Source organism: Neocloeon triangulifer, unplaced genomic scaffold (genome assembly GCF_031216515.1).
Source record: "Neocloeon triangulifer isolate White Clay Creek 2 clone unplaced genomic scaffold, ASM3121651v1 ptg000004l, whole genome shotgun sequence".
Lineage (NCBI taxonomy): Eukaryota > Metazoa > Arthropoda > Insecta > Ephemeroptera > Baetidae > Neocloeon > Neocloeon triangulifer.
Window position 1 is genome coordinate 5,156,974 of NW_026775547.1, and position 17,012 is coordinate 5,173,985.

The following is a 17,012-nucleotide window of genomic DNA, read 5'->3' on the forward strand; positions in this document are numbered from 1 at the left end:
TCTCTACAAAAATACAAAACATTTTTCGTCACACAATTCTGGAAATGGAGCGGCGGCGCAGTTGTTGCGAGATAAGTGCTCACGTTTCCAGCATTACTCAGCGAGAAAAGGCTAAAAAGGCTGCTACTGTGTGTGTATAAAAAATGGAAAAAATCCTGCGAGTGTATAAATATAGCGAGCGAGAGAAGGATGAGGCGAATTTCACCCGGAATGCTCCTCGGAAAACGGGCGGAATGTTTGTGCTTCTGCTGCATCACGCCGAGTTTATTTAACCTCCTTATTGTAACATTGCCCGGACGCATTATTCCATCAGTCAGGCGGACGGGCTGCCTATGCGCGTAGGGGCATGATATTGCCTGTGTTTGTTCTCTCGGAACGCACGCACGCACTTGACAGAGGAAAAAGAGAGGAATTTTGCCTACCGACGAGAAGAAAAAATAAAGACGAGCAGGGCCTCATAAAGCTACTTTATATTTACTTTGACGTCACTTTTTTATTTTTTTTTTTTTAAAGAAGCCACAACTGGTATTCTCCAGTTGATTTATTATTGCTATTTTTGGAGGAATAAAGCGACGAGAGAAAGGGGCTCTTCGCTGCGAAATCATAACATACCGGCAGGGAAATTGATTTTCATACATGTAAGCTTTTTCCAACTCGCTCTTATATTGCGTCGCCGAAGTCGTTTTCCGCTTTCGCGTTCAAATTTATTATCCCCGCTGTTGTATCTTGAGGAGTTTCTCTCTACAATTTTATTCTGGCGCACATGCAGGTGATCTGGCCTGCTTCAATACGCCGACACACTCGCTCGCTCCTGCAATAAAAATGATACGCCTGCTCACTTTATGGAGTTATATCGCAGTTTGTTTGCCGTGCAATTGAACTCGCAACACAGCCAGCAAATATTCCTGTTGGTACTTCCAGCACACGCTTCAGAGGAAAAAAATTTGAGTGCTTTCGCTGGCAAACAGATTATTTGATGTACGTTCGTATTGATATACGATGGAAATAACAGGCCTCTTCAGATGCAAAAGAAAAACAAGCGTAGAGAAATGCAGATAAAGAAATTTGTCTCATATAGAGAAATAAAGGGAATTAATTTATTATTTATTCAAGTGTTGCGCAGAAGACAACTTCTTTTGTCACTATTGTTTTGTAACTCAATCTCATTTCAAAATCAGGAAAAAGAGATTAAAATGGTCAAAAGGTCATATTCATATTACAAGTATGAAAATAGTTTCTTTTCGCTCCATAGCTTACACGGTGCCAGAGTAAGGTCCTCAGGTTTTTTATCCTGGGTGCAAAATTTTTTTATTAAAAAATAAGACAGCTCTATCAGTTTCCGTCACGGTCTACGACCCTATTCTATGAGCAAGAAAAATGCAAAATAAATCAGCAAATTGAAAAACCACAGCCGTTTTTTTTTAATAAAAAAAAAAAGTTTTTTACAACAAGAAAAAACTGAAAAAAACCGAGTAATTCACTTCAATTATCATCTCCTCGAGTGTCAATTTCCTCAAACGAATTGTGTCTTTTTATATTTAGCAAAGTTGGAGCTATTTTTTTCTAGATAGCTTCCAATTCACAAGATGTCAATGCAAAAGAAGCAACAATTTATTACTTTCACTTTGCTAATAATCAAAAGCTACGAGCATATAAGAAGGAAAAAAACGTGGACTTTTACCCACTTTCAACATTCAGCCCTTCATAAGCATCCGGTATAGAGGCAATACAAATTTATTTTCACACTTGAAATTAACACGCATTAGTTCAACTTTAATACTTAATCTGAAACGAGAATAAAAAAACATAATTCCTAGTTTTGGCGAATACCCAACTATAGAATTATCTCATCAAGTTGACAGTATTTATGTATGAGGATAAAAAATAAAATTATATTAACAAAAAATTAAATTTGTATGCAACCAAAATATTATAAAACAGGAGAATAATTTGTTTATAGAATAAATTTAAATTTTTATTATTGAATTAAAAATTTATATAAAAAAAATTATTTTATCATAATTTAACCATTATAAATATTAGGAAATAAAGTAAAATTTATTATATATATTAATAATAAAAATAAGAATTTGCACGTTTTTTTTTAAGTCAATATTCCATCATGAGATACTTCCACAAATCACAAAAATCCAACAATAAATAAAATCATGAAATTTTCCCATGATTTTACAATTAATTTTTACCCTTACCTTTAGATTTTAAACAAAACTGCAAGCATTTTAATTTAAGAGAAAGCGTAAGTCTCACTATTTCGGGATTCTCGAGTGGAGCTGAATATTGAAACATTTATCGCAGCCGCATTGTTGGTAGAAAGCCTGGCACCCGCAGGTTATAATAACAACCCTCACTTGTGAGCCAACGCTTGAACAATGGAACAATAATTTTATGCACTGATAATCGCGCTTGTTGGCACACCAACCTAGCCGGGCTGCGATGCTCATCTTAAAATTCTCCGAGCAAACTTCGCCTGCGGGAAGAATAACAAAGTTCTGGTTCTCTCATCAAGAAGGTGTTACCACTGGAAAGCGAGCGAGAGCGAGTTTGCGCCTCGTCGCATCCACATCCGCCTGTAATAGCTGCAACTGCGGCGGCAACTTTCTTTCTTATCTCTGCTTTATCAGCCGCCGCCAAAGTTGCGCCATTCTTTGTGCAAATCTCTGCATGCTCGCACCAAGAGAACAATTAGAATCAATATAGGTTCTCAAAAGTTTCGTTTCGCCGCCGACGTCGGTCCCTATATTTAATCTGGTACGTGCCAGTAATTGGAGAAAATTGGCGCGCAGGTGTTGTTATTTGCAAACGCCGACGCGAATCGTTAAATTTCAATTTGCCGATGATTAAAAGGGGCGGCTAAACGCTTGCAGCGCGACTAATTTGCATATGCGCTCTATTTTGTTGCAATCAATTTGCGTCGTAATTGCTTCAGAGCAATGATTGACTTTGACAAGCTGTATACGTAAAAGGGTTTTATAATTCCACACAACATGGAATTTTTATTCATCCGTTAAAACCGAAGCGAACGGAAAAAAACTAAATTTCCATTTTAATTCATAGCTAGACTAGTGAAAATAGTGCGAAACAAAAGAGACTTTTTTAGGTTTCTGGAATATTTTGATACTTTAATTTTATGTAATATATTTACACATTTTTTGTTTATATTAGCTACTTTGTATTGTTAGATAAATAATTAGTGCTTTCATTAAAAAGAACATGTTATAATTGAATTTTTTTATAAAAATTTCCAAAAAAAATATACATTATTAAACTTCATTTATAACCTAGATTTGGAAATTAAATTACAAAAACATCTTCTTAGTTTAATAACTTGTGTAGGTTGAAAAATTTCAATTAAAAATTGAGCGTAAATAATCACCTTAAAAATTTACTTGTTCGCTAGTCTATTGGGAAAAAAATAAATATTAGATTTTGTAGAAGAAGTTCACGATCAAGGGATGATTCATAATGATTTGAATTTAAATTCGGCTTTTCCTCGATGGGTTCTTGTGAGTTGTTCAATGACTTAAAAAAAGCATTGTTTTCTTAAACAATAAATAGCTCACAAAAACCCATTGTGGAAAAGCCAAATTTCAATTCAAATCACCAAAAATATTGGACTTTTGTATTAAACAAAATCAATAATTAAAAATCCCTAAAACATTCTTGCGTCTGAAGCTGAAGTTTGAAACTTTTAAAATCTTTCCTGAGACGGTTCTTTGGAAATTCACAGTATCAAATATTGATACAAGTTGAAAGCTCTCAAAATACTCTATCCCACGCAGTTCTTGATCTACTGGAATTCTTGTAATATGCAAAAAAATTTAAGATCGTAAACACCTTTTTTTTATAAATATATATTCAATCTTTTTATTCATATCAACATTTTCTTTGTCAGGAAAATTTAATATTGCTAGAAAATGTGACAAACGTTCCAAGAAAGCCATAAATTTTTATTTTCGTTCTACAAAATGTTTCGATTTCAATCCTTATTTAAAGACGTGCTTTGTAAATAAATAGTCCTCCTTTTAACACAAAACGACGCAAAAAAGCAATTGGCGCCGGAGCAAGTCCTTGGATCGTTAATTACACGGCTCATTTCGCGCCGCCTGGAACCGTTTCAAAAAGGTACAGGCCATTTTATTGCAAATCAAGATTAATTAAGCTGCTGTTGGAAATTTGCAAAGAGGTCGGCGCTCGAATATATAGAGTAATTGGCTGGCAGCCGGCGCGGCTCGCAGTAAATCGATTGGCTCGTTTATAAAGCGGCGAACAACAAGCAGTAATTTCTTCTTCTTCTTCTGGGGCCGAAAACAAAAGGCGCGCATTACACGCCCGTCCATAAAAGGGGCGAAGGAAGCAGCAGCCAGCGTTTTATAGTTATTGTCTTTGATGCCATACACCAGATACTTCATGGTTATTTACAGTGCATCATCTTTTTTTGTCTTTCGCCTTCTTTCTTTTCGCCAGTGATAACAACAAAAGAAAGGGTTGCTGCTTTTTTTACAGCCCGCAGCCTGGCTTATTTTCTCGTCATTTCATTTTTTGCCTGTCCGACCATAAACCATGGCGTGTGTGTTATTATTACTTTTTCTTCATCTTTGCTCCCACGAGAGGTGAGTCGGTGCGACTATGAGAGAGACCGACGCTTTCAGGTATGGTTGTTGCGAGCAGCGAAAAAAATGATGGTAATCACCGAGTCGAAAATTTCCATGCGAAATTGCCGTGTGCCGCTCTTCGTGGAATGAACTCACTCACTCACAATTTGCTGTATAAACTGCCTGAAGCTATACAGTAGACACGCTTTTTGACTCCGGAGTCTTTGATCTGCGCGGTCACTTTGTTGCTGGCCGTGAGAGAGGGAAATTGAAGTTCCACCTTACGGCTTGAATGTTCCATCATAAGTATTATACAAACGTGGCCAGGGATTAAGCTGGTCTATTTTATTTTAATTATATTAAAGCATAATTATGTGAAAATTATATTTTATCTTTAATTCAGCCACGCAAGCAAGCTTCTCACTTTTCTCTCTCTTTTTTTCTTCTCTGTTTGAAAGTGTAATTTTAAGATTCATTTTTATTTTAAGACTATTTTGAAGACTTTAAATTGAATATTTTCACTGTATTTTCCAAATTTACATTGCAGATATTGAATTTTCAATTTTACTATGATGTATAATAGTTGTTATAGCACAATTTTATTTAAAAATTTCATATATATTATGCAGATATTGCTTCTTTATCTGTGTATACAATTCATGGCATTCTTCTTCAATCATCAAAGCAGTCTGAAATTTTCACCTAAAATTAATTTCCTTAAATATTCTCATTGTCACAGTCATATTTTTTCAATTCAGAAATATATGACTGAAATCGTTATGCTTAAAAAACGTTGAATTTTTCAACTAATATTTGAGCCTAAATAGTTGCTATGCAAAAAAAAAAATAGTTTGCTATGCAAATAATCAAGTAGCCATTTTATGATTAATATTACAAGAGTTATTAATTATTGTTAAATCTGAAGTAAAGAAATTATGAAGCTGAAATCATCATCCTTTTTAAAAGGAAAATAACGACGAGATTGTTGTGTCGATGGAACCACGCCCAATTAAAGTGTCTATAATTATTTTATTTATTTATTTATTCTCCATTCAATTGCGATGATCAATTTTGAAAGGAAACAGAAAAAATTGGATAAAATATAGAAAAACTCTTTGCTTGATAATATAATTGCATTATTCTGCAGAAGTCTGATTTATTTTTATCTTGCTACTGGGAATGAGAAAATATAAATAAAAATCTGGAATCGAGTGGAGGCAAACAAAGCACTTCCTGCACCAATCAGTCCGGCAAATATGCTCTGCGAGAAAATCGATGGGCCACTTCCTTTGAGCCGCGCGCGGAAGTTGCCGGAGAGAGAATAGCCAAGTTGGCCTTTCGACGCCGGCAAAACTCGCGCGCGACAATTTATCAGGCCGTTTAGTTTGGCTGCGTGTGAGTGTGCACCACTGAGTTTTATGCGCCTCTTTTCGCCTCTCGAAATGAGGACTTGTGAAGCGGGGCTAAAGGCTTTTAGACACACGTCTACAACTGCCTCTTTTATGATACCTTGCGCTAGACAAACAGCTTCCTTTCTTTCTCTCAGCCATTGTTTAGTAAGCGCAGCAAGCTGAGAGTGACACAATTTTTTCTTTCTCTCTTTTGAATGCTCGACTCCTTCCTCCTTCAACTTGAAGATTTCTTGCCTCTGGTACGTACATGTATAAAAAATAGATCCTATTGCCGCTCGACCTGAAAGTGCCAGCTTGTAGCAATGAATAAAATATGAGCTGAGCCAACGAGAGTACCCACCATAATGCACTTTAATCAGAGGCCGCTGCTTGATATCGGGCAGGATTATTATATGAAAGAACTCCTCTCAGTATATTAGTTTCAAGATCTCACTTCTAACATGGCTGCCAGTCACATTTGAAAAAAAAATTCAGCAAACTTGCAAAGGGATGTTTTAAATGACGGCTGTTGTTCTTCCGCAGTTTATTAACAGCATTCATCATCCGCTTCGTGGCAAGTTGTTTTATGGCGAGAGATGAAACAAAGACCATTAAAACGGTATGAAATTGCTTTTCCAGAGAGAAAAAAAAGAGTGCAAAACAACAATTGCAAAAGTAATTCTCCGTTTCTAATTTCAATTTTCCACAACGCAACTTTATTGCAGTATCATTCTATTTGTCACACTGCAGTGAAGTAAAAATGTTGAGAACCGAGAAACAAGGACATGTCCACATGAACATTACAATTATCGTTTAGAAAATGTCTCTATTAAATGATGTCATTGAATGAATAAAATTTAAAATTTTTTAGTACAAAAAAAAGTTTGACTAAATTTTGTTTTTACGAATCAAATTTGATGTATGTTGATGCTATTAAAATATTCATGAACACATAAATATTTTGCTAAAAATTATTTAAATTAAATTAATAAAAATTTATAAAGCAGTATTTTTTTAATAATTTTTTTGTTACATGAAGTGGGTAAAAATTGATACCTATGCAATTTTCGTTTTGAAAACTTCTCTACAGATATGTCATTGAATCTCCATAATTTTTACTTTTTTACTTATTAAAAAATTAATTAAATTTTGCATTTATTATTTGATGAAAGTTGATGCCAATAAATTATTCACGGACAAAATAAATAATGGTAAAATAATTATTGTTAAATTAATAACAAGTTAAAAAAACGATGTTTTTTGTTACATGATATGGGTAAAAAATTAAACTAAATTAAATTTATTTTTAAATAATACCTAATTTAAAAATTATTTTTCTAGGTCACTTTTTATGTTTTATATTAAGTTTCATTCCTCTCAAAGCTATAACTAGTAAATCATAATCAATACGGTTAAAACTTATCGCAAGCCATCTGCACTACTGCAAGATTAACTCCTAAAGTTGATTGACTTCAAGGTTTCATCGGGGGGAAAAACGATATATGGAATTAGATGAAGCTCTCATGAATGGCGTACATGAAATTTTAAAACGGCGATAGGAAAAATCGGATTAAAACATTTTTAGAGCCATAAAGTTGGCAAGTGTTGCTGATACCGTTTGGAAAAATCCATATTTATGGTGGTTATTTGGTGTCATAAATGGCACGTTTCAACAAGACCGGGTTAGTTGGATTCAGGCAGCGCATGCATGCGAGCGAGAGCTTTTGGCCTGATACCAACTTTCCACTTGATAAAGTGTTGAATTTCGCTGAATTATTTCACCTCTCGCAAAGGAAAGATGGAAAGTTCTTTGTCACGTTATCTCCCCAGTCTGAAACTTGTTAACTTTTGTTCCAAATTAAAATAATCCGAATTAGAATTTTTATTGCCCGTGCAAGAAAAAACACATCACGGAACATTGAATGTGGCGAAAGAACCGACATTTCAAATGACTCGAAAGGGAACAAAACAATATCTGTGCAGTTCATCCTGGTCGCCGCTTTAACTCGGCGTTTTACGACTTTCCGCGAGATGAATAGAGAGGCTAATGAAATGGTATGGCGTGTTTTCTTTGTGCAACACACAATTGCAATAAAATTCCGACTCACTCAGTCATACAAAAGCTGCTGGACGTCTTTTGCTGACCTCTGACTGCATTTCTGGAGTAGGTGTGTCGAGCGTTGCACTCGGCCAGATTGCTCGGAATTCCATCTTTCTCTCTTTTATGGTTTAACCGCGGAACTCTCCAAGAATTTAATCAAACGGAAAGCGCAGAAATTAACGCGTTATTTATTTGGCAGCGGGCGAAGGGGAAATATTTCGGCGCAAAGTGACACAAATGGGCACATAATGTCAGTGATAATGTGTCATCAGGGGTTGCACGACGTCCCCTCGCTAGTTCGTGCCTTTGTCTCTCGCATGCTAAAAAGGATGTAAAGTGAATTAGGGCCGCGCAAGACGCCAACAGACCGCGCTCCGTGCCAACACGCAGGACGCGCTTTGTGGCCGAAGATTTGTGTACAATCGCGCGCATCTCTTTTAGTTTTATCTCATTCTCTGAGGAGTCGTACGTTCTCTCGCAACCAGATTTGCGTGCGTGATAAAATATTAAAGAGAATCCTCTGGAACAATTTTAATTCCTGAAGTCTAAACAAAAACTTAAATTTATATTGTGAAGTCAAAAAACTTATTTCTTTACGGGTAAAAGAGAGGTACAGAAGGGATTAATTTTTCCCGCCACAATCATTTGAACATCCAGGGTTAAACTCAAAATATATTTTTAATTTAAAACCACAATTGCGACGAACGCCATCAGTGTTTAATTTCTTTTTAGCGTGAACCTCATTGTCAGATGAACTCCCTGTTTGATTTACGAGTGTATTTTTTCTAGCGCGATTTGGATTTCAATCAATAATTTTTGCGTTCCTTCAAATTTAAGAATAAAAATCGTTACTGGAAAGGCCCTTTAAATTGTGATTCACTGCTTGACGTGATTAATGGTTTCCACTCGCTTGTCTGCCGGAGACTCATTTGCGTGTCTTGCAGATATTCAAATGTCAAGTGGAGAAAGGGTTGCAGAGAAAAGATTAAAAAGTCATTAATTTTGAATTGATTTTAGACAAAACCTTGAAGGAGAAATAGCAGAAAAGCTATGTAAGTCATTGAGAAAAATCGATGCTTTTCATTCACGTAAAAGGTTAAAAAAAATATATTATAAAATTAAAGAAACCTACTGAACGTAAAAAAGGAGCTTTTTGTGTTACTGTTTTTCAGTCCGTTTAAAATTTTTATGTATTATTATATTTTTACTACATAAATAAGCGAATAACAAAGTGCCTCTCATTGCCAGTAATTTATATAGGCTATGACTTGCACTTATTTTTTTCTTCCAAATGAATTCTAAAAATTTAAAATTTTAGGCTAACAATTGGAGAAAAAAAATAAAAAATAATAATTTTGAATAAGTAAAAGTTGTTGAATTTAAATATTTCATTAAGGTTACATTTCACATAATTTCTTTCCAATATTAGGATAAAAGTTTTTCGCCTAATTATTTATAATTTTTATAAACATAGCTTCTGATTTTAATAACGCTTTTGTCGAATTAATAATGGATATCGCTTTGAGTAAAATAAATCGAACCAGACACCTTTGAGTTCATGTTCAATTGCTTTTTGTTGCTGTTCGCTGAAAATTTATGACAAGCAAACAAGAAGAAGCGATTCATAAAGGAAGACAAATTAACCGTCTGAATTGGTTTCCTTTGTTCTCCACTTGAAATATTGTTTGTGTGCAAATCCACCACCCCTTGGGCAAATTCGATAATTACATTCACGCAGAGAGATGAATTGGGGGATTTATTTTCCATCTGCATGGAATTCCTTTCTTGGGAAAGAAGCGACAAGGATAAAATAATAAAAAAACGACGCAAACAACATTCCGCTTTAGCATTATAAACATTTTGGTGCAGATAAAAAGTTTTTCATTATAATCCCACGAACGCGCCACCCTGCGGCAGGTAAAAAGTTTCATCCTCTGAAAGTTTTATTTCTCCTCTCCGGGAAGCACCGCAAAAGTGTGTCGTCGTCGCTCTCTCTCCCTCGCAGCAAAATGAGTTTTCGCACAGAGGCGTCGAGCTGGACCGCAATGGCCAGGTGAGGGAGACGAAAAGCCCCGTGGAATTTGCTTCTGTTTTTTTGCACCGTCGACCAGGCCGAGAGTGCCTTTTTCTTTTGAAATTAATTAATAGAAAATGAGTGCGGCCAAAGGTGGGTGCTTCATTTAATTACGTCAAGTGCGCGAAATGTAATGCTCTCTTTTAAAGAGGTTAATATAGTGATGATGATGTAATTAGTTAAAAGCCGGGTGAGTTAATTAGAAATTTTAATATGAAAAAGAAGAATTTTATTTTAGTAGACGATAATTTTAACTTTCATCTATAACATTTAGATAAAAACAAACGTCAAGACCGAGAAAATTGGTTAAATTTTCTAGAGAGGAAAACGATACTTTTTTTGCGCTCAGCAATGAATTTTCCTGTCTACATTTTTTTTTATATCAACATATTTTTCTAGAGCATTTTAAAGAAAACTTTAATTAAATTTAAGTTGAAGTTAAGCATTCAAGATTTGTGCTCGTCTAATTCTTTTTCTTTCTGACAACTAGTGACATTAAAATTAAATGAATTATCTTTGAATGGTTTATTTTATATACTGTGGTATAAAAATGCTTGGGCAAAATAAACAGAAAAAGTGTATTCTTGAAATCCATTATCCCTGTGCTTGTATAAAAAAAAAATTGCTTGAAATAGCTAAAAGATTTGCAGCATCCATTTGTCAAAAAAAATTCCATTATAATAATACCGAGACGAAAAAGAGATTTCAGAGGGCTTTTGCTTATCCCTTAACAGGAAGGGACTAATGTTGAGCTTGTAATCAGAGGATTTTTGTGAAATTCAGCTCTCGTCTCGCCTCAAAAGTGAGCCGTTTTAATTAAAACCGCGACGCAAACTCGTCCCCGTCTCCATTAGTGCTTGATTTGGTGGTTTAATTGCTAGCGGCAAATTTCAATGATGAAATATTGCAGGAATCGAGCACGGCGGTGCTAATACCAACGTGATTATAACCTCGTCTACTAGCGGGGAAGAGCAATTTTTAATTACAGCGAGCACTCGCCGCGAGCGATTATTCCTCAGTGATGCTGGTGAAGGCGGGTGTAAAATTTATTTGCATAATTTGAATAGCAGCCATGGAGGTTTCCAGAATTTGCACAAGCCACATAAAAATTTGGCTGTAGAATAAATTCACATCATTTCAAAAAAACAAAAAGTACAATTTTTTTTATCTAAATGGCCTAAATACTGATGAATACATTGGAGAGTTATTTGTTATTTAGATTTTTGCCTTTTGTGTGATTCTAGCAAAATATAATTTCAAATGACATAATTAAATCTATCTTTGCAAGACAAATTTTTTTTACTTAAATCTTATCTTCATTGTATATCAGGACATTTTGTGCCTTTTTATAAATGAACATTACGATTATATCTGACTTCCAAGAATTTAAATACAATTAAGTATCCTTTTGCCATGAAATTTGTCTTTGAGAGGTTATTTTTTCTACAATTTCACCAACCTAATGACAACTTCCATGGGATAAAAATTTTCAAATGTCCTTAAAATGGAAAAAAGTGATTGAATTACATTTTAATTTTTTAAATGTGATTTTAATTTTAAAATAATTTTGACAATTAATTTTTACTCAAAAAAGTTCAAATAAAATGATACATGATTTTTGGCGCTGGTTTAATCCCTTCAAGCAGCCTCTTCCACAAGTCGTCTCTTTTTACCGCCTGACCTTTTTGTCAGCTGCAAATCCTCTTAAACGTGATATGAACTCCACTTATCTGCCCATTAAGAGTTGAAGTTTTTTCCTCGACTCTCTTTTTCAAGCACTTGAGTGTCTGTCAGTCAGTCAGTGATGTTGGTCGTCGTCAGTTAGTCGGCTTTTCATTGCGCGCTCTCGGCCCGTCTTTTCTCAGCGCCACCGAAAGCGGTTGCGACGTACGGCCAGTCATTAAAAGGACGGTGGAAGAGAGAGAGAGAATAAGGCCTTTTCTCCTCTCATTGTGCCCGCCCCGGGATGATCTTTATCTGCGCGTGTTCGCCGCTGCAGAAAGTTTGCTCCAGCAATCCGCCGCGTATATAAATTTGAAAGAAAAGTAGTGCCCCCCGAAAACGTCTCTTCTCGAGCTGGAGGCGCGCCAACGAAAAGGCTGTTTAGTTTGCAGCTCCCTTTTGTGCGCTCTCTGGCCCAATAAAAACACATGCGAAGGATAACTTTGAGCTGCCTGCGCACGGCCAGTTGTAAAATTAACTAATAACAAGCGGTCATTAAGGGATTATTTTTGGCGCTGCTTAAATTGCTCGCCATCACGAGCAGCTCATAAAGCATTTTTTGCGTGCGCCATATTTGCAAAATACATTTATACATTTATGTGGTGAGATTAAAACCGGCTGTTATTGTCTGCTATTTATTTTCGTTATTCGTGGATATAAGCGCGTTAGAAGTTACATTTGGTGGTTTTATCTAAAAATAAGTTGTTTGACTCCAGCAGCTTTGAGAATCGTTCAATCTTTCACCCAGAATACATTTGAAATCTTAGAATCTTAGATTTCAGATGAAGGCAAAAAATTCTGGGATCATTGGATAAATATGACAAAAATAAAAAACAATAACAAACAAATTTATCAAAAAAGTATAATTTAATTTAATTCTAAATTCTTAATTAATTAATTTTTTGAAGATTTTGCAAAATCCTTACTACTTTAGTCAAATTTTTTTAAAATTTTGTTCAACTATTGAATGTAAATAATGTATTTATGTATTTTTCTCAATGTGGACAAGTAAATAATAATAATAATTTCTAACAAAATTTATCTGCTTTATGAAAAAAATAAATTATTCGGTACTAACGTGTGCAATTATGATATATAATTTTTAGTTTCCCAACCTTTTTGATAACATATTTTTCTCTGTACTAATTAAATTTAAGGAAAAAAATTGGCAGTTAATTTGTTTGAATATGTCTAGAGTTTTATTTGATTAGTTATGACGACAAACCACTGGGAAATGCTTCAGAACAAACTTAATTCAAATTAAAACGTAGGAAACCAATTATTGACAATAAACAGCAACCACTTAAAACATTAAATTTAGCACATGTTTGACGTCATTGCAAACTTAAATCACTGGATTGGCACATAAGTTTCAAAATGATTAAAATACAGCTCAACAAATTCATGATGAATCGGGCTTTTCTCGTTGAGAAAGCTGTTTTAATATACTTTTTTTTATGTTTTAAATCTTGTATTTTTTTTCTCGCAAAATGGAGCTGCAGTGTAGATTTTTATAAAGAAAAATATAAAAAAAACCGGCTCAAATAAAAAAATCTAGATTTCAGCATAATTATTATCATTAATCGCGACTGGACTCAAGAATATCTTTCAGCAAATGGTTTGTTTTATTTTGCAGATAATATTTTTCGCAAGAATGTTGTCTTGTATTATATAGTTCATTTTTGTTTTACTTCTTTTTTCAAAAGCTCTTATTGTTGAAACTTTTTACATTGGAGATAAAATGGTGCTACTATTCGCTGGTATTACCACCATCAGCGACGTGATCACTTTTCCCAGCTCTCAATATTCAAATTCTTCGCCGTTCAATTCTCCTAATGCGCGCGCCAAAACAAAGAATAACACATAAAAAAAATACGGCTGAAGCTCTCAGCACACTTTTTGTACACTGTGTGGTGAATGCAAAGAGAGAAGAGATGATAATAAAAAGAAAGGTTGGGCTGTGGGCGGTGGATTGGAGAGAGATAGTGGCGGTGACCGGCTGAAGCAAGGATTTCTCGCCCACCACAGACAAAACACCCACCGCAGTTCAGGAATTTCTCTCTCGCATATTTGTGTATGTGCGAGGAGCTTTATATATTTATTTATTTTCGGCGAATCTTATTTCAGCACACGAGGAAAAGTATTTTATTCGACGGCGCCGAATAGCAGCGGGAGCTCTATTTGCCAAAGCTCGCCTGTCTGGCTCTTCACATTCGTAATGTGCGGCAGATAGGAAAGTGTCAGGATATTTTCAATTGTGCGCCGACGACCCGGGCGCCGACGACGGAAAGGGAAATGCCGTGTAATTTATGCGCCCGCCACCACGAGCAGCAGCGTGGAATGAATCGCCTGCGAATTGTGGGCAAAAGAAGAATTAATTCCACGCGTCTTACAATGGAGAGGAGAGAGGAGGGCCAGACGATGAAAAATGGCCCTGCGCGAATAATTCACTCGGGAATTACCACAAAAAATGATCAACCGACGTTTTTCTCCATCATGAGGTTCCTCTCTTAGATTCTTGGATCACCAAGTTTTTTTTAAAAAACAGGCGGAGTATATGTTGTTATAAAAAGTATAATATAAAATTTTATTGATGAATGTTTTAATAATTTATATATTCTTTTTTTTTACTTTTTATTTATAACTATAATAAATATTTTTTTGTATATTTTTGTAAATATAAAGAATAATTTATTTTCAGTTTCTAAATGTGTTGCTGTATTATTATTATTTTTTTAAATCGTTTTTTTTTTTTGTTAAGTTAAGCAAAAAAAAACAAATATATAAAATCTTGCCATTACTGAGCCTATCATGGACCAGAAATAGACCAGAAAGAAAATATTCTAATTCCAGGAATGCGGTAGATACCTAACCTATATTGATAAAGATAAATTTTTAATTTAACAGTTACAAAATGTGAATGGAGAATTCATAAATTTTATTTGCATTATTAGTCTATTGGGCGCCGGAACAAAAAAGCGTTTTGATTAAAATGGATGATTTTTCCTTCTTTACATTAGACTCTGACTTATCCCTGGACGGAGATGGCAAAGAAAATAATAATTACCAAATAACAGGTTTGAGATTTGGTTAAATTTGCTAAAATATTCTATCTTCCCCTGCTCAACAATTGGACAAAAAAGCTTTTTAATACATCATGTGAATGAAAATAAACGATGGATGTATCAAGCAATTTTATTCGCAGTGATTTCCATTTTTGAAATAATATTTAAGTGCTACAAAATAGACAGGAAATAATGTGAGATAAGAAATATAATATTTTAAAAGCAATTGTAGTAGCGATATGATCTTTAATCCATTTTAATCATTTACAATTTATCAAAACAGTTTCAAAAAGAGAAAAGTGGGAATTTAATTCTGTGTTTTGACCTTTTTTCTTCCAGATTACTTAAGAGCTGCTCTTGTATACATAATAAGGAAATTACTGGACTTGGTTTCTGTTGTCCCTTTTGCCAGAGTCAACACTAACGAGAAACGCTCGGGGCTATTCTCTGCTGCTAACGAAACCTAATTGCAAATAAGCACGTCGAGGGCCAACACACTTGCTGGCCATTCAAATGTGTTTGTGCAAAGCGTTGGCCAACTCGCGAGAGCAAATTGCCGCGCTCTCTTCATGCAAAAATCATTTATTCTCAATCCCATTACCATTAGGCCAAGTCAAAGTGCTGCTGGCGAGCAGCTCGAATAAATCCAATTTGCCAACTGCAATAAAGCGGGAGGGCCACTTCGATCGCCGTGATTCGCCGGTGGCACAATGGCGGCTTTTTTTATTATTCTCATTTTGAGAACTAAGCCGATCTCGGCAAAGTGTTGGGCCGAGGGTTGTCCCATGAATTGGTCGCTTCTGCGAGGCGTGAACGCGCACATTCCTGCATTGTACGTGTATATTTTTTCAAAATTGAATATCAAAGGGTGCGCGCTAGAGGGTGAATTAGACGCGCATGCATCATACTCGCGCTTCCCAGGATCAGCAATTTGTTGTGCCGCCCGTCCGCCCAACGCACCTCGGCCCAACATTAATTTCGCTGCCTCTGCCCGTTTCTCTATGCTAGCTGCGTGTTGCCATCCGCAAGCTAAATATTTTCCAAAATTTACATGATAAAATTTGTTAATAATTTATCAAAAAAGGAAGTTTTGGTTTACAAAAAAAATATAAAAAGAAAAAATAATTAAAAATTTTATTGAAATTTAAACTACACTTCAATCAAATTTTTTAATAATCTTTTGCTTTATATATTTTTTAAACTAAATTGCTATTTTGGTATATAATTAACAATATCAAATATGTAAACTTTGGAAACTAAATTATTTAGATATGTATATGGCTCATATCGAGAGAATAATTATTTTTAGTTTATTGTAACAAATTAAATTTGTCTTTCCTAATTTGCCTAATTTCATTGCATTCATCTGTGCGTTCATACAAACTACTAATTTTATAGCGCGTAAATATTATTTTATCTGTTACTTTGAAGAATGCGATCCGATGAGTATGTTCTGATGTGGAAACGTTCGATCGGCCGGAAACACAGCTGAAGGTTGAAGTAAAGAGGAAATACGATCATCGTGTCTGATTCATTTCCTGACGTCTCAAATGCATCTCTGTTCCTTGCAAAATTTATTTCTTAATGGATGGGTATCTTTTGCAAACCAGTAAGAGGATTACAAACGTACCTTGATCGTGTCCTGTTTGTTATAAATTATTTAATATTATTTTTTTTTCATTCTTGAAGCGATTCAACTTGTTTTAGTTTTTTTTTTCATTAAAAAATTAAATAACACTAGTAAAATTTATATTTAATTTAATATTTTTTAATTCTTCTCAATATAAAAAAAAAAACAAATTGGTCAACTTTAACAAATTAATAGTAAAAATTAACCACTTTGCATATTAGAAACTTTTCTAAGCTCCGCATGAAACTGACAAGCATCTGCAGGATTGACATCAGTTTGAAAGTTGTTGCCGTCATCAGAAGGTTTCGCATGCTGTTGATCTAATTGTCCAGTGCGCGCAATGTGCAATTTTCAATGCGGCAGCTGCAGTTGGAATTGCACGCCACTAATTAAATCTGGCCCCAAGTCTCAATTGG

General features: G+C 34.8%; 1 protein-coding gene across 1 annotated transcript in view; it reads right to left on the reverse strand.

Annotated features, from left to right (window-relative positions):
• LOC132193334 (hemicentin-1-like) overlaps positions 1-17,012 on the reverse strand; it is a 161,779-nt gene that overhangs the window by 43,214 nt on the left and 101,553 nt on the right. The gene's annotated exons all lie outside the window — the stretch shown is intronic.